Raw genomic sequence first — 17,333 nt, forward strand, 5'->3', positions numbered from 1 at the left:
GAGAGATGATTTAGGGTATCTGCTGGAAGACATTTCTAAGCAGCAAAGCATTCAAGAGGTGACTTGAGTGCTATTAAAAGCATTCCAGTCTGGGTAGAGTGACTCACACCTGTAATCCCAGCACTTTGGAAGGTCTGTTAGGAGTTAAGACTTTAGGGGACTGTTAGGAAGGAAGGCATGATTGGTTTGGTTTTGAAATATGAAGATATGCGATTCGGAGGGGCCAAGGGTGGAAAGATATGGTGTGGCTGTGTCCCCACCCAAATCTCATCTTGAATTACACTCCATAATTCCCATGTGCTGTGGGACCCAATGGGAGATAATTCGAATCATGGAGGTGGTTTCCCCCATACTGTTCTTGTGGTAGTGAATAAGTCTCATGAGATCTGATGGTTTTATCTGCAGTTTCTGCTTTTGCATCTTCCTCACTTTTCTTGTGCCACTGCCATGTAAGAAGTGCCTTTCACCTCCCACCATGATTCTGAGGCCTTCCCAGCCATGTGGAACTGTAAATCCAATTAAACCTCTTTTTCTTTCCAGTCTCAGGTATGTCTTTATCAGCAGCATGAAAATGGACTAACACACTCATCTATAGAATGGGGGTAACAACCTTCCTCAGAGGACTATTGCGACAAAGAAATGAGAGAACATAAGGAAATAGTCCAGTTCATGCCTAGTATGTAAGGGCCTGATAAATATATGTGGTGATGATGATGATGATGATTACTATTTTTCCTATTGTGGAACTCAGTGGATATGGAACCTCCAGAAGCCAGCACAAAGTCCAGGGAAACTAGATGAGGTGGCTCTTTCCCCTCCAGGCCAACCCAACCCAAGCCACACCCAGAAAGTGACTTAGGGCAGGGCACCAGCTGGCAGCAGCAAGGCTGCACCAAGCACATTCCCAAACACCTCACATGTGTCACTCAAAGTCAGGCACAGTCTTTAACGTACCTATAATGCTCGAGGAATAGGACATTTCTCCCAGAGGGGCTTTGGTAAAGGAGGGTGGGTTCAATGGCTCCTCTGAGACTCATCTGGCCTTGGTACTTGTATCAGTCAGTTGTCATTGCAAAACAAACAACTGCAGAAGTTCAGAGGCAAACACCAGTGAGCGTTCACTACCCACACATCTGGGGTGGTTGGTAGGAGGCTCTGTTGATCTTGGCTGGGCTCTCCCAGATGTCTAGGAGTTGGCTGGATGTTGGCTAATCCAGGCTGGCCTCAGCAGGAACCACTAGATGGCTCACCTGTGCTCCACATGTCTAACTAGGCTGGTTCTCACAATGGTGGCAGAGACTGAAGTGATTAATTGGAAACACACAACACCCCTTGAGGCCTAGCCTGAGGACTGGCACATCATCACTTTCTTCTCATTCTCCTGGCTAAGGCAAGTCACAGAAGGTGGGGAATGCCTGCCACCTGTGGACTGGAGAAGCTTCAAGGTCACATTACAAAAGGCATGAATATAGGAGGTGAGAAGCAATTCTCATTCAGGCTCTAATTGAGCCACTTGGTGGTGAAACATTACTCTTCCCAGTCAAACCTCTCCCCTACTCCATTTTTTTTTTAAAAAGTACCAAATGTGTATTATAACATCCTGAAATCATTATTTCAAACCTCTCCCTAGTTAAGAACCTCTTTTTTACGTCCAAATAGCAAGTAGAAACCACATCTTTATAAACACATGAACCTCCTGAAGGTAGAGGTGATGCTCTTGAGAAGTTAACCTTTTATAAATTAGATATTATTTGCTTTAGGTAAGAAAGTTCTGCTATTCAGGTGAATCTTCAAAATTTTAAACAATTGCCAAAATAGACTACATTAAATTTAGCTTAGATAAGTTGCCTTAAAGGAGGAATCCAGCAAGGATTCTAGAAATTAGAAGTAACGACCTGGGAGTTCACGTCTCAACAGTCCAGCCCTGTTTCTCCATCTGCAAAACTGGAATCATAACAATAGCGATGCTAATACTAATAATACTGTACATTATCTCATTTGAGTTTCCCCACAGTCTCGGAAGCTAGAGTAATTACTATCCTTTCATTGTACAGATTAGGAAAACGAGACTCAGAAAGGGTGAGTGATTTACCCAAAGTCACACAGCTCATCTTCAAGGCAGTGTTCGGTTAGAACCTCCGTGTTCCCTTCTACACTGCTGATGGGAATGTAAACTAGTACAACCACTATGGAAACCAGTGTGGAGATTCCTTAAGGAACTAAAAGTAGAACGACCATTTGATCCAGCAATCCCACTACTGGGTATCTACCTAGAGGAAAAGAAGTCATTATATGAAAAAGATATTTGCACACACATGTTTATAGCAGCACAATTTGCAATTGCAAAATTGTGGAACCAACCCAAATGCCCATCAATCAACGAGTGAATAAAGAAACCATGGCATATATATACAATGGAATGCTACTCAGCCATAAAAAGGAATGAATTAATGGCATTCACAGCAACCTGGATGGGATTGGAGACTATCATTCTAAATGAAGTAACTCAGGAATGGAAAATCAAACATCGTATGTTCTCACTCATAGGTGGGAGCTAAGCTATGAGGATGCAAAAGCATAAGAATGACACAATGGACTTTGGGGACTCAGGGAAAGGGTGGGAAGGGGGTGAGGGATAAAAGACTACAAGTTGGGTTCAGTGTATACTGCTTGGATGATGGGTGCACCAAAATCTCACAAATCACCACTAAAGAACTTACTCATGTAACTAAATACCATCTTTTCCCCTAAAAACCTATGGAAATAAAAAAATGTTTTTAATTAAAAAAAGAAACAAAATCTCTGTGTTCCAACTCTCAGTCCTAGGATCTTTTTCCCTCCCCAGTTATGCAACCCAGCAAAAAGATAACTAGCGAAGGGGAGGGTGGGATTAACTCACATGGCCTTTGTGGGTTTCTCATTAGAAGAAACTGTTCTTTCCCTTGCTTTTCCATTGTGGTTTTTCTTTTTTTTTTCTTTTTTTCTGATTGTACCATGAACCACCTCATTCGGATATACCCAGTCCAGCTTCCTGGAACCGTGCGGAAAAGCTGTTCTCAAAGCCTCCTCCTCCCTTTTTTTCCCTTCTCTTTTTCCAGTTGCAGCTGCAGCCTGGGCCCTGAGTGCCAGCTAGCCAGCAGCTGGGAATGCCTGCATTTTTGGGAATCCAGCAGACCAAGGCGTTTTTTTCTGTCACCAGTAGGCACTTTCCCCCAGAAGGCCTGCCAAAGCTGTCTCCAAGGCCCTGACAGTGTCCTGAGGCCCCCAGAGAAACAACTGAACAAGATTAAGACCAGTAAAACAGACTTCGCTTCTAAAAGATGGCCAAACACTCCCAACATGGCAGAAACTGGAAGCATCAAGACTTAGAAAATTGTATCTTAGAAAACATCCCATCATCACTGGAGTGCTGTTGAATTTCCTTTTACTATCATTTTGAAATTGGAAAAAGGCCCCAGGCCCCAGGCTGGAGGTGAGGAAGAGCAGAGCTGTGGCAAGCCTAGAACCCGGGGCCACTGAGCCAGCTGCTTTCAAGGCCACGTGTGCAGGGGAACAGCACAGAGCTGTCTGAGTCTGGAATCGTCCGTCTGGAGTCTGAGCTAGGCATGCCTGTGGGTGGCACCAGCTAATTGCTCTCATATTTTCTTTCAATAAATAGCACCCTTGTTCAGGTCCTCTGAACTCCTCTTGAGGAAGCAGGAAAATGGTCAAGATCCCTGCCCTCTGGGGCTGGCATTTTACTGGGGGAAGCAGATAATAAAGAATACATATGGCCGGGCGTGGTGAGTGGCTCACGCCTGTAATCCCAGCACTTTGGGAGGCCGAGGCAGACGGATCACCTGAGGTCGGGAGTTTGAGACCAGCCTGGTCAACATGTGGAATCCCATCTCTACTAAAAATAAAAATAAAAAATTAGCCAGGTGTGGTGGTGCACACCTGTAATCGCAGTTACTAAGGAGGCTGAGGCAGGAGAATCTCTTGAACCCGGGAAGTGGAGGTTGCAGTGAGCTGAGATCGCGCCACTGCACTCCAGCCTGGGCAACAGAGTGAGACTCTGTCTCAAAAAAAAAAAAAAAAAAAAAAAAGAGGGAGGCAGGAGGATCAGGTCAGAGGAGAAGTGATGACGGAATCAGAGGTTGGAATGTGCGCTTCGAAGATGGAAGAAGGAGCCATGAGCTGAGGAATTCAGGAAGTTTCTACATGCTGGACAAGGTCAGGGAACAGAGCCTCTCATAGTGTGCCAGAAGGAACACAGCCCTGTGGACGACTTGGTTTTAGCCCGGTGAGAGGCATTTTGGACTTCTGGCCTCGAGAACTGTGAGATAATGAATGTGCATTGTTTTAGGCACTCGGTTTGTAATCATCTGTTACAGCAGCAACAGGAAGCGATCACAGGAATTTAGGCAAGCTGGAGGGAAAGTGTTCCAGGCACAGCCACAGCAGGTGTGAAGGCCCTGAGGCAGGGAGCATATTTGGAAGGCTCCAGGAACAGTGAGGAGGCTGGGGTGGCTGGGGCAGTATGGATGAGAGGAAGAGATGAAAGAGGGAATAGGTTGGTGTGTGTGGTGACAGAGACCTTGGAAAAAGCTCTGACTTTTGCTTGGAGAGACATGGGGAGCCCCTGCAGGTCTCATCAGAGACGTCAGCAAGTTGAGTGGAAAGGACCTTGTTGGTCAAGCCATGGATGGACCTAGAAGAACCTTAAATGCGTATTGCCAAGTGAAAGAAGCCAGTCTGAAAAGACTCCATATGATTCCAGTTAAACGACATTCTGGAAAAGGCAAAACTATAGAGACGGTAAAAAGACGAGTGGCCGCCAGGGGTTTAGGGTGATGGAGGGATGAGTGGGCGGAGCACAGAGGATCTTCAGAGCCGGGACACTACTCTTAGATGTGATACTGTCATGGAGGCTCCGGGACTACACATTTGTCAAAACCCATTGCCTGCAGAAAGCAAACAGTGAGGAAACCCTAACGTAAGCTAAGAACTTCCATTGGTAACACAGGAGTCTCCCATATCCGCAGTTCTGCTTTCTGTGGTTGATCACCCACCATCAACAGCTGCCTGAAAATATTAACTGGAAAATTCCAGAAATCAACAATTCATAAGGTTTCAACCGTGTGCCATGCTGCCCAGTGTGAGGAAATCTCGTGCCATCCTGCCCAGGACATGAGCCTTCCTTGTGTCCAGCATATCAACGCTGTGGACACTACCCACCTGTCAGTCACTTAGTCACTGCCTCAGTTATCAGATGGAAAAAAACATAGAAGATATGGGGCTTGGTGGCATCCACAGTTTCGGGCATCCACTGGGTGTCTTGGAACATGTCCCCTGAGGATAACAGGGGCCCACTGTAATGTATAAATAGTGGCTCATTCATTGTAACAAATGTCCCGTGCTAAATGCAAGATGTCAATAATGGGGAAACTGTCGAGGGGAGGTATAGGGGAATTTCTATACCATCTTCTCAATAACTTTTTTTTTTTTTTGAGATGGAGTTTTGCTCTTGTTGCCCAGGCTGGAGTGCAATGGCACGATCTCGGCTCACCACAACCTCAGCCTCCCAAGTAGCTGGGATTACAGGCTTGCGCCACCACACCAGGCTAATTTTGTATTTTTAATAGAGACGGGGTTTCTCCATGTTGGTCAGGCTGGTCTCAAACTCCCGACGTCAGGTGATCTGCCCGCCTTGGCCTCCCAAAGTTGTGGGATTATAGACGTGAGCCACCGTGCCCGGCCAAAATTTTTTTTTAAATTAAAAAAACAGTGATATAATGTGGCAGTTGATGCCATTGTCCTGGAATGGAGTCACCTCTCACAGCTCAAATAAGGTGCTGGCCTCTGGACCCACTGTGGGGAGCTAAGTCCACCAGAGGAGTGGGAAACCACATTGGCACCATATGCCACAGCCATTCAGGCCTCACTGGGCAGGGACGGTCATTGGCACAGTAAGTCACCCTCTGTTCTTTGCTTAACATCCAGAGCAATTGAAGTAGTGGTAGTTGGTTCAAATATAATCATCAATGCAAAGGCAGTCGTGGACACCAAAGTCACATGTCCTCAGTCACAAAGCACTCAACCAAGTGACTGGGAATATTGTCGTTGTGAGGTAGAGTGTCTCCAAAGACAGCTGTCATCAACGCCTTCCCCCATGCCAGATGTGTGTGCTGCACCCCCCATGTGGGCGGGCCTGGGACTGGTTTTGACCAATAAAACAGGCAGAAGTGAGGCTGTGAGAGTTCCTCTCAAAGGCCTAGCCTTTGAGAGGACTGGCAGCTTCCACATCCCTTCTGTTGGAGACAGCCACCATGTGAGAAGTTTGAGCTACTCTGAGGGCACAGTGCCACAGCAAAGCCTACGGTAGCAATAAGGAGAGAGAGATGACCATCCAGGTGCCAACCTGCCAATCATCCCGGCTGCGGGGCCAGCCGCCATCTTGAAAGAAGCCATCTCGAACATTCCAGACACAGGGTACACCACGGGGAACAGGAGAGCCACCCAGCTGATCCCACAATGGTGAGAAATAGACATTGTTGGGTTTTAAGTCACAAGAGAGAATTGAAACTCATTGAAATGGAGGCAAAATGAAAACATTCTCAGAGAGAGCTTTCAGAATCTCTAACAGGGGGGTCCGCAACCCCTGGGCCACAGAGGGGTATCAGTTCTGTTAGCAACCAGGCCACACAGGAGGTAAGCCGCAGGTGGGCAAAGCAAAGCTGAGCTCCGCCTCCTGTCAGAGATCAGCAGTGGCATGAGATTCTCACAGGAGTGAGAACCCTATTGTGAACTGCGCATGCGAGGGATCTAGGTTCTGTGCTCCTTATGAGAATCTAACGCCTGATCATCTGTCACTGTCTCCCGTCACCCCCAGATAGGACCATCTAGTTGCAGGGATACAAGCTCAAGACTCTCACTGATTCTACATTATAATGAGTATGTAATAATAATAGAAATAAGTGCACAGCACACGTAATGCACTTAAATTATGCCAAAACCATTCCTGCACCCTCCAGCCCGGTCTGTGGAAAAACTGTCTCCCACAAAACCGGTCCCTGGTGCCAAAAATGTTGGGGACCACTGCTCTAACACATAGTCACGCTCCCCAGGTTGAGAGACATGTATTTAGAAGATAGTGCAGCTGTCCCTCGCCTCCCATTCCTAACCATCCCATCTGTTGGAGTCATACTCACCTCCTCTGTGGTTTTACTCACCTTCCTAAGCTGCATTCTCCAACAAATCCACAGCACTCTACCCAAGGCCAAACCTCATTCTCTCCCCCAACTTGTCTAGAGAACTAGTCAACTCCCAAACCCTCCCTCCCTCACCACCATTGCTTTGCTGGTACAACACTCCTTAGTTCAGTGGATGTTTCAAATAACTAAAAACTAATCTGGTCCATTTACATAGGATTTCCTCATATGAGAAAGGAAGTATTTAGGCTGTATGTGTTGGGGCAGGGGAAACAACAGAAATTTTTTTGCCTTTTGTCTTATTCTTTAGGCATGTTTTTTATTTCTCCCTTTTTCCCTTAATAACATGGAAGTTAGGACAGGCGCGGTGGCTCATGCCTGTAATCCCAGCACTTTGGGAGGCTGAGGTGAGTGGATCACCTGAGGTGGGAAGTTCAAGACCAGCCTGGCCAACATGGTGAAACCCTTTCTCTACTAAAAATACAAAATTAGCCAGGTGTGGTGGCGGGTGCCTGCCATCCCAGCTACTCAGGAGGCTGAGGCAGGAAAATTGCTTGAACCTGGGAGGTGGAGGTTGTGGTAAGCCAAGATAGTGCCACTGCACTCCAGCCTGGGCAACAAGAGGGAAACTCCACAACAACAACAACAACAAACATGGAACTTTGTGAAATGTTTTGAGACCCCGAGAAGTGAAACAAGAATCCTGCTGGGCAGCCTCCCGGTGCTTCCTTGCTCCACAATTCATGAAAGAGGCATCTGCAGAACATAACCCTGTCCCAGCTTTCAGGGAAGCTGCAACTCAGAGAGGAGCCAGACACGTGGCTAGCCACTCCCATGAGATGTGAATGCTGTCATGGAGGAGTGGGGGCAGGTCGTGGAAGCAGGAAAGTGTTGGCTCGGCATTTTGGGAGGAGAGGATGCTCCTGCTGAGTTTTGATGGCTGTTGTTCTGGAGAAAAATGTGGAAGAATTCAGCTTGGGAAGTGGCCATATTGACAAGCAAGGAAGGCGAAGGGACTCCCAGAAGAGAGGGCCAGGAGGAGTGTGGTACATTTGGGAAACCACAAGGAGGCCCAGTATGGTTGGCTTCTGGGTGGCTGTGCCTTTACGGGAAGCCAGGAACCCTGGAGATTGTCCTGCCAGGAATGTGAAACCATGGAATGATGTAGAGTTAACAGCATCAGGCATGGTGGCGGGTGCCTGTAATCCCAGCTACTAGGGAGGCTGAGTAGCTTCCCTGCTTCCACGACCTGCCCCCATTCCTCCATGACAGCATTCACATCTCATGGGAGTGGCTAGCCACGTGTCTGGCTCCTGTCTGAGCTGCACGCCACCCTGAAAGCTGGGACAGGGTTATGTTCTGCAGATGCCTCTCTCATGAATTATGGAGCAAGGAAGTACTGGGAGGCCACCGAGCAGGATTCTTGTTTCTGCTGCATGACATTGTGCGAGTCACTTCTCAAGTCACTTTGGGGGTCTAGAAAGATCACTCCGTATGAATTGGAACTGAGGCAGGAAGACCTCTTAGGATGCCTCGGCTGTTGTTCTGGAGAAAAACTTGGAAGAATTCAACTTGGGAAGTGGTTATGTTGACAGATAGGGGAGTCAGGGTGCTGGGGACATTTTAGAGAAGAGTTAGTTGGTGGCCTGTGACAGCGGGTGAAGGACTGGGTGTAGGGTTTTAGGATTCGGGATCTGCATGTCTAGGGATGCTGTTTGCTAAGAAATGGGAATGTGAGAACATGTCTGAGGGTGAGATGTGGAATTTACAATGTCTCCAGACACCCACATGGAGATGCCTAGCCCACCCTGGAGAGGTGGGTACAGGCTGGGAAGTGAAGCTGGAGCCATCGTCACAGGAGGGAGCAGACATGTGGGCGGCACACAGTTGCCCAAGGAGAATATGAAGAGGGGATAGAAATAGATTATGGTCAGGGAAATAGCATCATTTAAGAAGCAAGTGAAGGAAGAAGCCAAAGACAAGTCAAGACAAGGTAGGAAACCAGCAGGACTTATTTTCTGGTCACAACCCTGTTGACCAAGACAAAATCTGGTTCAGACAGAATAAAGTAAAGAAACAGAGGCAGGAACAAGCGGATGGCTATGAAAGTGATCCCTGGCTGTCCTCATTGCTCATTAACCTAGGACACTCCCGTCAGCCCCATAACAGTTTACAAATGCCATGGCGATGACCCAGAATTATCACTCCTTTCCATGACAATGACCCGGATGTTACTGCTGCTTTCCTAGAAAGTTCTAAATAATCCACCCCTCGATTTGCATTAACTTGCCCCTTAATTTGCATGTTATTGAAAGTGGACAGAAGTGGGTATAAACACAGTTTGCAGGAGCCCATAGGCTGCGGATTCTGGGCACACTACCTATGAGTTAGCCCTGCTCCACAAGGAGAAATAGCACTGAATAAAATATTGCTGTTTAACACCACCAGATCGTCCTTCAGTTCTTTCCTGGGCAAAGCCAAGAATCCTCCCAGGCTAAGCCCCAGTTTTGGCGCTCACCTGTCCTGCAACAAATGATCTTAAATTTTAATATCAAAACCATAAAAGTGTGGAGAGAAAAATACAGGGAAAAAAATGTACATGATTTTGTGGTGGGGACTGTTAATTTCTTGCCAGTCAATAACAATTGAATATTAGCAATTTCAACCAAATACATTTCTAAATGTCACCAAAGGCAGAAAATATAATGAATGCTGTTTGGGTTTTTAAAAAGTATACATATATATGTTTTCAAAAGCATATACAAGATTACAATGGGAAAATTTTTGCAACATGTATATATACCAAGGGTTCATAATTTAATATATAAAGAACTTCTAAAAATCAATTAAAGACAAATACTCCCTCAAACAAAGTGAGCAGGGAACATGGACTGGTATATTAGTTACCTACTGCTGTGTAACAAGTTATCCCAAAATTCAGCAGCTTAAACAACAAACATGTATTATCTCACACTGTCTGAAGGTCAGGAATCCAGGAGCAGTTTAACGAGGGGGATTCTAATTCAGGGTGTCTCATGCAGTCAGGAGGTAAACTGGGGTTGTGGCCATTAAAAGGCTTGCTGGGCCTCCAAGGTCACACCCTCTGCTGTTAGTGAGAACCTCAGCTCCTTCCTGGTTGTTGGCTGGAGGCCTCAGTCTCTCACCATGTGGGCAGCTCACTTCAGGGCAAATGAGAGAGAGAAAGACAGATACACATAAAGAGACAGAGACAGAGAAAGAGAGAGAGACTTAGTTCACTGCCCACTGCCTAGTCTCCAAAGACACACAGGCACTTCCACTTAACTGAATTCATTAGAACCTGGCCGTTAAATCCAACCCACACTCTCTTTTTTGAAGGGAAGAGTATCAAACAATGTGTGCAGGCATTTTTAAAACCCAAAGGGAAATGTTAAAACACAATGGGAAATTTACAAAAGATGAAATATATGATACAAATAAGCACGAAAACAGCCCCCCTCTGCTTTCAGGCGAAATTAATTACTCCCAGGTCCACAGTACATGGAGTTTTCTCCAGCCTGTCTGTCTTCAGCAGGGCTGTTCCCTCAGCCTGCTGCGCTCCTCCCCTCTCCATCTGGCCTCCTCTTGCAATGGCCCCCTTGTCTCCTGGGAAAAGACTCCCTCCAGCCAACATGCTTAGGCCGAGTGAGCCTCCTCTTATTCCTGTTATCTCATTCATCATGTTGTATTGTAATCACCTCTCTCATTAGCCGCCGAGCTCTCTGAACTCAGGGTCCATGACTTCATCATCATTTTACTTCTACTGCCCGGCATATAGTAGACAAATAACTAGGTCTCACGTGATAAATGGTCTACAGAGTGCTTTTAGGGAACACAGAACCCATGTTTCCTGGGTCTGAAAAGAGAAGTCACAAAGACTGGGCTTCACTTCCCAGCCGTCTTGGAACGCAATCCCTCTGAGTGAGGGATTTCTCCTCGCACAGACGCAATCACCTTGCAGACTCTGCAAACCTGGGCTCCTCCAGTTCTCTACAGCATGGAGGCCCCACAGAGTGAGGCTTATTCATCCGGACACACGATTCACATCTGTTCCTAACAACCGGCATCAAGTTGGCAGCTCAGCCCTGCCACGGGCCACAGTGGGCCACAGTGATAACAACCGGCAGCTCAGCCCTGCCACGGGCCACAGTGGGCCACAGTGATAACAACCGGCAGCTCAGCCCTGCCACGGGCCACAGTGGGCCACAGTGATAACAACCGGCAGCTCAGCCCTGCCATGGGCCACAGTGATAACAACTGGCAGCTCAGCCCTGCCACGGGCCACAGTGATAACAACCGGCAGCTCAGCCCTGCCACGGGCCACAGTGATAACAACCGGCAGCTCAGCCCTGCCACGGGCCACAGTGATAACCCCTGTTGTGTTTCACCAAATAAACTCTGGAACCCAGAGATCCACCGAGCTGGGACACCCTACCTGAGCCGCAGACACCTCCCCGCAAGCAGACAGCTCGTCCAAGGACTTTCCCACGTGGCAGCAAGCCCGTCAGCTTCTGCGTGTCGGCATGTGTCTTGCTCTCCAGTCGTAAGTGCTCTTCAAGGGCAAAAAAAGCCTCTGCAAACACATCACCTCGTGCAGCACCATGGTCCACGAAGACTCTCAGAAGTACGGCCTGGAAAGGAGAAAAGGTGATGAGGAGAAGCTGAGCTCAGGCAGCTACTTTGTTGGTGACTTCTGAACACCTCGTAAGTATCGGTCAGCAGTGGCCACAGTGATGCTGAGTAATAAATGTATGGGTGGACACACAGCCACTGCTGAGACCAGGGGGTCCGAAAGCCAAGTGCTGGACCTGTGGCTTGTTGCTTCAACCCTGGGAGGCCCCCACAGTTCTGGATGTTTGTGGGGTGCACTCATAAGCAGGAAACCCAAGCCTCTAGGCCGGCTCCCCTGTTCTGGCTGTTACCCCATTAGAGCTTCTGAACTTCAGCAGAGAAGAGTGAATTCTTTCCTGTCCCCTTATACTCTCTGGCTCAGGAAGCAGTGGAAAGATGTAGGGATCCCAGAGCCTCCCTCAAGTGGACCAGTATTCCTGCGACTGCCAACCAGACATAAACTCACCAAGTTTTTACAACAAGCGTGTCCCTTCCTGGTGAGACGCTCCCCAGATATAACACAGAAACAGACCCATCAGGTTCTGCCAGGAAGAAAGAGCCATGCGTAAGTCAGACCTCGTGGCTCCTTCAAACACTCAGAGGCAACATTAATTTGGACTCTTGGATGAAAGGTCTAGCTTGCCTTGCCAGTTCATTTGTAAACTGGACAGCCAGAAAGCACCTCCGAGCGTGGAGACCCACTGCTCCACTGAAGCTTTAAGGGCGGCAAGGCCTTCCTCAGTACTTTCTGTCTGTCTTTCAGCTGCAAATTCAGCAGCAGCATTTAATAAGAAAAACAGAAGCCACAGGAAAAAGGGAGCTCCGGAAACAATATACGGTGCAAAACCCTTTTAAGTTTCAGCTGCTGCCAGTTAGAAAACACTCAACTGCTCCCGGCAAGAGCCCGACAAGGGGCCAGTTGATCAGGGAATTAATGAGCAACAGGAACACGACTCCCTTGGGAATGTTCTCTGCAAACCAGGAACATAGATGGCTCCAGGGACCAGCTGCCCCTCTCTCCCCTACTTTGGCCTCTTTTTCTTCCTCTCCTCATTTCCTCCTGCCCACTCTCCTCCACTTCTCACTGTTTCTTCCTCCTGTCCCATTATTTCCTTCTCCTCCTCTGTCAGTTCTTTAGTCCTCTTAGGGGACATCCCTCAAGCATTGCAGATTGTGTGGCATTTAAAGCCAAACACATCCCTAAGACAAAGAGGAGAATAATTAGTTATAATAGGCTGGGCATGGTGGCTCATGCCTGTAATCCCAGCACTTTCGGAGGCCAAGATGGGTGGATCACCTGAGGTCAGAAGTTCGAGACCAGCCTGGCCAACATGGTGAAACCCCATCTCTAGTAAAAATACGAAAAATTGACCAGGCATGGTGGTGGGCGCCTATAATTATTTCCAGCTACTCGAGAAGCTGAGGCACAAGAATCGTTTGAACCTGGGAGGCGGAGGTTACAGTGAGCTGAGATTGTGCCACTGCACTCCAGCCTGGGCAACAAGAGCGAAACTCCATCTCAAAATAAACAAAAAAAATTAGTTATAACAACAGCCACATTTGCTGAGTGTTTATTATGTGCTAGGCACTGTTCTAAGCACTTTGCAGTCACTAGCTCACTCCTCTAAAATGGTCTACAGATGCAGACTTCCCCTAATACTGTCCCTGATTAACACAGGAGGCAGAGGGAGAGAGCAGCCTCATTCAGATGAGAAGCTTTGAAGAAAAGAGACTGAGTGCTTCCTCTTCAACCATTTCTGTAAGGGGGACCTCTCGAAACTCCCTAGTGGGATTGTTGTAAAGAATCTCATTTCCTTTACAGAGGCTGGTGAAGGCTTGTGCTATCATGATGTGGACCTAAAAAGGAAGCAACATCTCTCGTTTTATAGGCACAGGCCAATGACGCAGTCAGCAACGGGTTAATAAGCACAGGATTCTCCCTAGACTCAGCTGGCTGACCAGCTGTCCCAACTTTTTCTCGTGCTGGCATGAAATGGAGCATCAAGCATTGTAACAGTCAGGATCTGCTTGGTTGCAAATAATAAACACAACAAAAGGTGCTTCAATGATAAAGACATTTATCCTCTCCCTTTACAAGGCATTCAGAGGTAGGGCAGTTCGAGAGGTGGTTAATTCTGCAGCTAATTACAACATCAAGGACTCCAGTTCTTTCTGTCTTCACTGCCATCTTCATGTCTCTCCTCATGGCATTGAAACGGCTGCCACAGCTCCAGGCAAACATCCACACACAACATCCTGTGGTGAGAAGGGGGCCATCTCTTCCTTGTATCTCTTTCTAGGAGCTAAGAACCATTTCCCAGAAGCCCCCAGTCAACTTCTCCTGACATCTCATTGGCTGCAACTGGGTCACATGTTCCTGCCTGAGCCAAACACAGGCAAACAGAGTGGGACCATATGTTTGGTTTGGAAACTAAAAATAACATCCTAAGCACCCCCAACCAACTGAACTGACTCTCTCTGGGCCAAGGGAAACCTGAAAAAATGAATTCCCCACCATGATGGGAAGGGAGGTCAGATACATCTCATTATTCCCCCTCCCTGTTGGAGTTTAGGCACAGCTGACCGGCATTAACGTTAAAATAGAGATCATAGGCTGGGTGCAGTGGCCTGTAATCCCAGCACTTTGGGAGGCTGAGGAAGGTGGATCACAAAGTCAGGGGTTCGAGACCAGCCTGACCAACATGGTAAAACCCCATCTATACTAAAAATATAAAATTAGCTGGGTATAGTGGCACACGCCTGTAGTCCCAGCCACTTGGGAGGCTGAGGCAGGAGGATCGCTTGAGATCAGGAGGTGGAAGCTGCAGTGAGTCAATATCATGCCACTGTACTCCAGCCTGGAGACAGAGCGAGACTGTCTCAAAAAATAAAATAAAATAAAAAAGAGATCATAAGGTTGACAGAAGACCTCATTGTGGGCATAAGATACCAAATTCTAACCTGACTCTAATATAACATCACATGACAGATAGCAGACCCTAAGGGAAATCAAAATTGTTTACCCCAAAATCTATTTCTTGACATATTTTGAAATGACCCTTCAAAGTTGTCTTTTTTTTTTTTTTTTTTTTTAGACAGACTCTTGTTCTGTCACCCAGGCTGGAGTGCAATGGCAGGATCTCAGGTCACTGCAACCTCCACCTCCCGGGTTCAAGTGATTCTCCTGCCTCAGCCTCCTGAGTAGCTGGGACTACAGATGCCTGCCACCACACCCAGCTAATTTTTTTGTATTTTTTAGTAGAGACAGGGTTTCCTCATGTTGGTCAGGCTGGTTGCAAACACCTGACCTCATGATCTGCCCACCTCAGCCTCCCAAAGCTCAGGGATTACAAGTGTGAGCCACCACGCCCAGCCCCAAAGTTGTCTTTTGTGGGAGAAATTTGCATCTGAGGAGAATCTTCTTCCTTTTCTCCATCTTACCCAGATCTAGAAGAGATTAAATGACAGTTTGACATCTTCAAGATCTGAAAAGAGGTATTTACCGTATTCTTCCTGAGGCTGCATCTGGAGGTTTCACCTACGTAACAAGAACCTTGGCTTCTGCAACCCCTCTTATCTTAACTCAAGCATTTACCTCAAGTCTGCAGACAAAGCTTAACTCTTTCAACTAATTGCCAATCAGAACTCTTTTAATCCACCTGTGACCTGTAACCAATCTCCCCTCCCACTTTGAGATTCCCACCTTTTTGGGGCAAATAAATATATACCTTCCATGTACTGACTTATGTCTTTGCCTGTAACTTCTGTCTCCCTAAAATGTATAAGACGAAGCTACAACCTGTCCACATAGGACACATTTTCTTAGAATCTCTTGAGGCTGTTCCTCAGGCCATGGTCACTCATACTAGCTCAGAATAAACCTCTTTAAATATTTTACAGTTTGGCTTTTTTGTCAACAACTTCAACCAATCCGAATTTGAAACAAAGGGTCAAGAAAACCACTATCTCTCCAGGAAATGGTTCCATGATCTTTTCTTCCCGGCATCTTTACACACCAGTTCTCTTGATTGCCTCCATGCACGGCCACTAACTGGATTACTGGGGATTCCTAAACAAGGATGACCATGCCGTGAACCAGCCTCTTCCAACCGGGCACGGTGGCTCACACCTGTAATCCCATCACTTCAGGAAGCTGAGGTGGGTGGATCATTTGAGGTCAGGAGTTCAAGACCAGCCTAACCAACATGGTGAAACCCTATCTCTACCAAAAATACAAAAATTAGCCAGGCATGGTGGCATATGCCTGTAGTCCCAGCTACTAGGGAGGCTGAGACAGGAGAATCACTTGAACCTGGGAGGCAGAGGTTGCAATGAGCTGAGATCGCACCATGGCACTCTAGCCTGAGTGACAGAGCAAGACTCTATCTCAAAAACAATAACAAAAAAGTATTGATCTAGGCCAGGTACACTGGCTCATGCCTATAATCCCACCACTTTGGGACGCCAAGGCAGGCGGATCACCTGAGGTCGGGAGTTTGAGACCAGCCTGACCAACATGGAGAAACCTCATCTCTACTAAAAAATACAAAAAATTAGCTGGGTGATGTGGTGGTGCATACCTGTAATCCCAGCTACTCGGGAAGCTGAGGCAGGAGAATCACTTGAACCCGGCAGGCAGAGGTTGCAGTGAGATGAGATCACGCCGCTGCACTCCAGCCTGGGCAACAAGAGCAAAACTCCATCTCAAAAAAGAAAAAGAAGAAAGAAAGAAACAGCCTCTTAAGTGATCTTTGCTGCCTGCCACCACCATCCTTGCCTAGTAAAATATTCCAGTGCTAGGAAGATGCTTGGAATGTCATGGAGGTGAGAACAGCTTTAAAGCGAGCCAATAGATGTTAGACTCCTGACAGTACTTCTTACTTGGTAGAGCAAGTAAGACATGGGAGAAGAGAACATGACTGTTAGATGGAAAACCAACATCTTCTGCCTTTATCAGCTTCTTTCATGACGCATTCTCACCTAAGAGTTGTCATCACACCAACAAAGAGTCATCACACCAACAGAGTCATCACACCGACTAAGAGAGTCGTCACACCAACAAGTTCATACTCAGCTTCTTTGCAGGCTAGGGAAACTACCTGTTCTAAATGCAAAACATGTGAAATTCATCTTTTCCCAGCCCTTTGGTCTTTTGCCTTGACAGACAAAGCTTTGCCTTGACAGTCTGTATCTGATCGAGTGCCAATAATGATAAGGTTAAGACAAAAAAGGGCCCAAATTCCTGGCTCGATTCAATTCAGAGATAACTACGTACAGACGTTCTGGGTATTTCTGTAACGGATTTTGAGCTCAGCCTGTGTTTAGAAAAGACTGGTGTCACATATAAGCAGTATGGGGTCACACAAAGTTTAGCCTGATTCAGAAGTGGATCTGAAAGAGAGAGAGAAAGAGCCAGAAAGATGACAGAGAGACAGGGGAGAACTCAAGCCGGTCTTTTGTCTTCTTCCCCTTGCAAAGATATGACTTCACTGTTCCAAAAAAAGGGACAGTTGA

The 17,333-nt window shown here is 47.0% G+C and overlaps 1 long non-coding RNA gene across 1 annotated transcript in view; it reads right to left on the reverse strand.

Moving 5' to 3' along the window:
• The window catches only part of LOC117089201, a 91,982-nt gene extending 79,657 nt beyond the window's left edge, over nucleotides 1-12,325 (reverse strand). Inside the window, exons 1-2 of the long non-coding RNA XR_004439502.1 lie at nucleotides 12,286-12,325; nucleotides 11,644-11,839 (exon numbers count right to left, since the gene is read on the reverse strand). This is a non-coding gene — a long non-coding RNA (uncharacterized LOC117089201). The remainder of the gene's footprint in view (nucleotides 1-11,643; nucleotides 11,840-12,285) is intronic.
• Nucleotides 12,326-17,333: the final 5,008 nt, after the last annotated feature.

Source organism: Trachypithecus francoisi, unplaced genomic scaffold (genome assembly GCF_009764315.1).
Source record: "Trachypithecus francoisi isolate TF-2019V2 unplaced genomic scaffold, Tfra_2.0 Lachesis_group11, whole genome shotgun sequence".
Lineage (NCBI taxonomy): Eukaryota > Metazoa > Chordata > Mammalia > Primates > Cercopithecidae > Trachypithecus > Trachypithecus francoisi.